The following is a 7,304-nucleotide window of genomic DNA, read 5'->3' as shown; positions in this document are numbered from 1 at the left end:
CAGTAGCAAACAAAGACACAGTTCAAAAATGGCTCTGACCACTATGGGACTTAACATCTGAGGTCATCAGTCCCCTAGAACTTAGAACTACTTAAACCTAACTAACCTAAGGACATCACACACATTCATGCCCGAGGCAGGATTCGAACCTGCGACTGTAGCAGCAGCGCGGTTCCAGACTGAAGCGCCTAGAACCGCTTGGCCACACCGACCGGCCAAAGACACAGTGATTGACTGCTTTTGAGTTTGGTAGAATTGCCGTTTGTAAGTAAACATTTCCATGTCAAATTCAGACACCGTCACAATATTCCTAAAGCAATTACTGATGATAATTACGATTTTCTTTTGAAAATAAAGGAGGTACGATTCGCCTCCTGTCTTTTGTCACTTATTCTTAGCATTTAAGCATCTCTGTGCTTACATTTAAGGAGTTGGACACTCATAAATGTAATTTATTTCTATGTCTATGTTTCACTTTAAGAAGATTGATGCTAATTCTAGTCAGTAATGGAAAAAATTTCTATTTTTCAGTATAACTGTAGTTGCAAGGAGATCAGTTTGGTGACGTGTCGAGTTGCGTGCCAACCACTCACCATTACGTGCAGATTTGCACCATTGTAAGCTAAATTTACTACACGAAGTCCTTTCTACGCTATCCCCGGTAATGCAAAATTATTTCTTGCATCACGATTAATACAAACATGGGCCGCTGCCAAAAACTTGTCTGCTCGCCAATAACGATCTGGTATCATATTACCAGCACGTCAGGTAACTAATTATAATAGTCCATCCGCAGTAGGAACTCTAATGTCATACTTCGTTCAGTTCTTATTTCATACTTGATTCCTGCAGTGGTCACTGTGACTCATCCCGACTTCTGAATAATTAACATTCAGAAGAATGCTACAGCAGCAATATTCTCAAGTTTAGCTTTTCCTTATCTTTTATTTTATCGGGATGAGTTAAACCTGGTGTCATAACGCGATATTCACTTCGTGGCTTTATTTCCGTACAGTTTTTTGACTTCATAAGTACTGAGTGATCTCGACTCCAAACTGTGGTTGTGAAACTGATCTGCATGCCTCAGCTGTGATCAAAATAGCTTTGCTTCGTGTACTCTTTCCCATGACATTTAAGTCACTTTATAGGATTCTGTATAGTATTGTCTCACTTAAAGAAGGAAGGACCAAGCTACTGCTTGTATAGGTATCACTAGAACAAAATTTGAGTATTAAAGCATTTAACTCTTTTTTTAATAAATCGTTGAAATCAGTAACATCTTCTCTTCCAAAACGAGTGACTGTAAGATGAAACAAGATTAGACAAAATTTCTGGCTGGATTGATGAATGGCAGCTATCTCAAACTGTAGAAAAATGTGAGTTAATGCTGCTGAGTAGGAAACGAAACCTGTAATGTTCGGCTGTAGCGTTAACAGTGTCCTGCTTGCCACACTCACGTCGTTTAAATATCTGGGCGTAACGTTGCAAAGCTATATGAAAAGCAACGAGCATGTGGTCGGGGACGCAAATTGTAGACGACGGTTTATTGGGAGAATTTTAGAAAACTAAACGATGCCGCATACAAGACAAGAGTGTGACCCATACTTCAGTACTGCTCGAGTATTGGGGATTCGCACCAGGTAGGATTAAGGAAAGATATCGAAGCAAACAAAATGAGGCTGACTGACATATTATTGGTGTATTAGAATAACAAGCAAGTGTGAGGCAGATGCTTCGAGAACTACACTACTGGCCATTAAAATTGCTACACCAAAAAGAAATGCAGATGATAAGCGGGTATTCATTGGACAAATATATTATACTGGAACTGACATGTGATTACATTTCCACGCAATTTGGATGCATAGATCCTGGGAAATCAGTACCCAGAGCAACCACCTCTGGCCGTATTAACGGCCTTGTTACGCCTGGGTATTGAGTCAAACAGAACTTGGATGGCGCGTACAGGTGCAGCTGCCCATGCAGTTTCATCACGATATATCAACAGTAGTGACTGGCGTATTGTGTCGAGCCAGTTGGTCAGCCACCATTGACCAGACGTTTTCTGTTGATGAGAGATCTGGAGAAAGTGCTGGCCAGGGCAGCAGTCGAACATTTTCTGTTTTTAGAAAGGCCCGTACAGGACCTGCAACATGCAGTCGTGCATTATCCTGCTGAAATGTGGCGTTTCTCAGGGATCGAATGAAGGGTAGAGCCACTGGTCGTAACACATTTGAAATGCAACGTCCACTGTTCATAGTGCCGTCAATGCGAACAAGAGGTGACCGAGACGTGTAACCAATGGCACTCCATACCATCACGCCGGGTGATACGCCAGAATGGCGATGACGAATACACGCTTCCAATGTGCGTTCACCGCGATGTCGCCAAACACGGATGCGACCATGATGATGCTGTAAACAGAACCTGGATTCATCCGAAAAAATGACGTTTTGCCATTCGTGCACCCAGGTTCGTCGTTGAATACACCATCGCAGGCGCTCCTATCTGTGATGCAGCGTCAAGGGTAACCGCAGCCACGGTCTCCGAGGCGATAGTCCACGCTGCTGCAAACGTCGTCGAACTGTTCGTGCAGATGGTTGTTGCCTTGCAAACGTCCCGATCTCTTGACTCAGGGATCTGGACGTGGCCGCACGATCCGTTACAGCCATGCGGATAAGATGCCTGTCATCTCGACTGCTAGTGATACGAGGCTGTTGGTATCGATTGAGCACGGCGTTCCGTATTACTCTCCTGAACCCATCGATTCCATATTCTGCTATCATTGGATGTCGACCAACGCGAGCAGCAGTGTCCCGATACGATAAACCGCAATTGCGATAGGCTACAATCCGACCTTTATCAAAGTCGGAAACGTGATGGTACGCATTTCTCCTCCTTACACGAGGCATCACAACAACGTTTCACCAGGCAACGCCGGTCAACTGCTGTTTGTGTATGATAAATCGGTTGGAAACTTTCCTCGTGTCAGCATGTTGTAGGTGTCGCCACCGGCGCCAACCTTGTGTGAATTCTCTGAAAACCTAATCATTTGCATATCACAGCATCTTCTTCCTGTCGGTTAAATTTTGCGTTTGTAGCACGTCATCTTCGTGGTGTAGCATTTTTAATGGCCAGTAGCGTAAAACTGGTATGCATGAAGAGAAGGCGACTTTCTTTTAGAGGAGCTCTATTGAGAAAATTTAGCGAACCAACTTTGAAGCTGACTGCAGAATGATTCTACTACCGCTAACCCAATTTCCGCGTAAGAGCCAAGAAGTTAAAAATACGAAAAATTTGTGATCATACGGAGGTATATAGAAAATCAGTTTTCCCTCGCTTTGTTTTCGAGTGGAACAGGAAAGTAAACGACTTGTAGACTATAAATAAGAGACGCGGCCACAAGGAAGTCTACATCTACATCTATACTCCGTAAACCACACTGCGGTGTGTGCATGAGGGTACTTTTTGTGCTAGTGTCACTTCGCCCTTTCCCATTCCAGTCGCCAATGGTTCGCTGGAAGAACAACTGCCGGAAGGCTCCGTCTGGGATCTAATCTCTCTGATTTTATCTTCCTGGCTTTTTCAAAAGCTCTGCGTAGAAGGAAGCACTATATTAGTTTACTCTTCTAGGAATGCACGTTCGCGGCACTTTAACGGTAAACTGTGCAGTGATTAGAATTCCTCTCTTGCAGTGTTTGCGACTGGTGTTTGTTGATCATGTCCTTCACGCTTTCGTAATTGGCTACTAAATGAACCTGTAACGACACTCGCTGCTCCTCTATGGGCCTTTTTTATTTCCTCTATCAAACATATCTGGTACGAATCCCATACTGATGACCAATATTCAAGTACCGGTCGAACGAGGGTTTTGAAAGGTATCTCCTTTGTTTACTGACTGCTTTTCCTGTGGATTTTTCCAATGAATCTCAGTCTGGATCTGCCGTTTGTGCACGTATTTTCTGGAGATCGTTATATTTCGCATCGCTGCGTACGTATAGCCCTAAATATTTTATGGTCGTGCAATCATAAAATAATGGGTCTTCCTATGCGTACGAAATACGTTAAATTTGTTTGTATTGAGGGTAAATTGCCAAAACCTGCACGAAGAGTCGATTCTTTGCATGTCCCTATAATTCTCTAGCATTGTCACTTCTCTGGTTATACAGCAGCATTACGCCAAAATCCTTATGGAACTTCCGGCGTTGTCTGCTATATTTATATAAATTGTGAAAAGTAATGGCTCTATAGCACTCCCTTGGGGCGTGACCGAAGTTACTTTCACTTTTGAAGACTACTCTCCATTGAGATTGACTTTTTGAGCTATGTTTGACAGAAACTCTTCACCCAAGTCATACAGTTGGTCTGATATTCCGTACGCTCATATTTTGTTCGTTAGGTCGCAGTGCAGAACTGTATCGAACGCCTTAAGCTATCAATTGCCTTAAGCTGTCAGCACACGGACCGTTCGAACGCTGAACACGCCGAATTTATGACGTCATAGATTGGAAAAAGCACGCTGGGGAGCCTTCCCGAACGTGCAGTGCATTACCTAGCATGTCATATATTCTGCACGTAGACCACTGAGACGGAAGAATGCTATCTACGTTACGTGCACGACAACTCGCTCCGGTACAGTCGCGAGACGCCGTACCGGCTTTCAGTTGAAGCTCATATGTATATATACTGTTTCTAATCACCAACAAACAGAGGGTCTCTCAAAGACTCGTCGTTAATTGTATGATTTTTTATAATAAAATGACCAGAAACGTTGTATTGGTGGTTAAGGAATTATTGTAACTTGCACCTAATGAAAGTACGCCGTACAAGGCAAACAAGGCAACGCCATCAAAAACGAGTAAAACTATCAGGAGATGGTAAGACGCAAAGTATGGTCGTAAGTCAATCATTTGTGGTGTAGCGCTAGCAACAACGTCGTGGGTTGTAAGGCATCAGGCGATGTGTTTCTGGTTTGCGTTTCACTGGATTCAAATACACATATCAAAAAAAGTTTTGCATCACCTCGGTTCCGAGAGTTGCGGAACCTGATCAGAAAACTGGAATAGAGATCAACATAAACATCTCTTCCGCCCTTTTTATTGCTCATGAAAACCACACATTGCATGTTGTACCACCGTACAGCGAGACCTTCAGAGGTGGTGGTCAAGATTGCTGTACACCGGTACCATTAATACCCAGCAGCACGTCCTATTGCACTGATGCATGCCTGTGTTCGTCATGGCATACCACATACTATCCACAAATTCTTCAAGCACTGTTGGTCTACGTTTTCCCACTCCTTAACGGCGATTCGGCGTATATCCCTCAGAGTGCCACGCCAATAGGTCTCGCCAATGTACTGCAGAATGCCTCGCCAAACTGCTGCCGATATGATTGCACTATCGGTCGGAGGATGGCATTTACGTATCGTACAGCCTCTATGGTGCCTTTCATGACCACCAGTGGCATATGTCGGACCCACATAATGCCAGTCCAAAACAGCAGGGAACCACCATCTTGCTGCACTCGCTGGACAGTGTGTCTAAGGCGTTTAGCCTGACCGGGTTGCCTCCAAACACGTCTACAACGATTGTCTGGTTGAAGGCACATGCGACACTCATCAGTGAACAGAACGTGATTCTAATTTTGAGTGGTCCATTCGGCATTTTGTTGGGCCCATCTATACCGCGCTGCATGGTGTCGTGGTTGCAAAGACGGAACTCGCCATGGACGTCGGGACTGAAGTTGCGCATCATGCAGCCTAATGCACACAGTTTGAGTCGTAACACGACGTCGTCTGGCTGCACGAAAAGCATTATTCAACATGGTGGCGTTGCTGTCACGGTTCCTCCGAGCCATAATCCGTAGGTAGTGGTCATACACTGCAGTAGTAGTCCTTGGGCGACCTGAGCGAGGCATGTCATCGATTTTTCCTGTCTCTCTGTATTCCTCCATGTCCGGACAACATCGCTTTGGTTCACTCCGAGACGGCTGGACACTTCCCTTGTCGAGAGCCCTTCCTGGCACAAAGTAACTGTGGTGTCACCGACAGACACCACACCTGCTAGGTGGTAGCCTTTAAATCGGCCGCGGTCCATTAATATACGTCGGACCCGCGTGTCGCCACTATCAGTGATTGCAGACCGAGCGCCGCCACACGGCAGGTCTAGAAAGACTTCCTAGCACTCGCCCCAGTTATACAACCGACTTTGCTAGCGATGGTTCACTGACAAAATACGTTCTCATTTGCCAAGACGATAGTAAGCATAGCCTTCAGCTACGTCATTTGCTACGACCTAGCAAGGCGCCATTATCAGTTGCTATTGATATTGTAAAGAATGTATAGACAAGAGCTACGTTCAACATTAATGGATTAAAGTTAAGTATTCCACCATCTGCGTCCGTTTTTTCTAAGTTCTCATTTCCTTGTCCTGTTCCAGACCTCACGCCAGCCTGCGTGAGCTTAAACGCGTGCCTTTCGGCTTCCTCTACCATTAGTGGGTTGGCTCTCATGCCAATCCATAACATTTTGGCGACGAGGTTTTCCGCGTTCTTATCGATATTGTCCTGATTTACTTGTGTAATGGCTTTGCCACCATCTCCAGATGTACTGTCCGAATTTTATCGCTTACAGAATCAACAGACCACAAACCTTTGACATCGATATTTCATCCGAACAAACCTGTACCTCCACGTACAGCGCAGAAATTCATTCGCTGGTCTATTTTCCTCTCGCAGTACCGCTACGATCTCGTGTATCGGTCCACTGCTAAACACGGAAACGCCGATGCGTTGTTCCGTTTGCCTGTTGCTGAGGATAGAGCATTCGATTCCTCCGAACTTGCTTGCATGTTCATTGATGCGGAAACCGATGACGTGGTCGAATCGTTTCCGATTGATTTTCGTCCTGTAGCTACAGCCACAGCTGCCGACCCTGTCCTTGCTACTGTTCTGCGTTTTGTTGCCACGCAATAGCCCTTGTCAAAGTCACAGATCAAGGATCCGTTGGTTCGCCGATTTTTTGCTCACAAGGAGAGACTTTTTGTACGACGTGGTGTTCTGCTGTTGCGTTCTGATAATGATCAGTCCAGGGTCGTGGTCCCACGTTCGTTACAGTCCTCTGTCTTACAGCTTCTCCACCAAGGACATTGGGGTATAGTGCAAACGAAACAACTTGCTCGTCAGCACTGTACTTGGTTCTGAATCGACGCCGCGATTACGAATATGTGCTCTTCTTGCATGGCGTGTGCCGAACAACAATCCGCACCACCGCGGAAATTCTTTGCATGGCCAAAAGCCACTTC

The sequence above is a fragment of the Schistocerca serialis genome, chromosome 1, assembly GCF_023864345.2.
Source record: "Schistocerca serialis cubense isolate TAMUIC-IGC-003099 chromosome 1, iqSchSeri2.2, whole genome shotgun sequence".
In the NCBI taxonomy this organism is placed as follows: domain Eukaryota; kingdom Metazoa; phylum Arthropoda; class Insecta; order Orthoptera; family Acrididae; genus Schistocerca; species Schistocerca serialis.
This window is presented reverse-complemented; position numbering follows the sequence as displayed.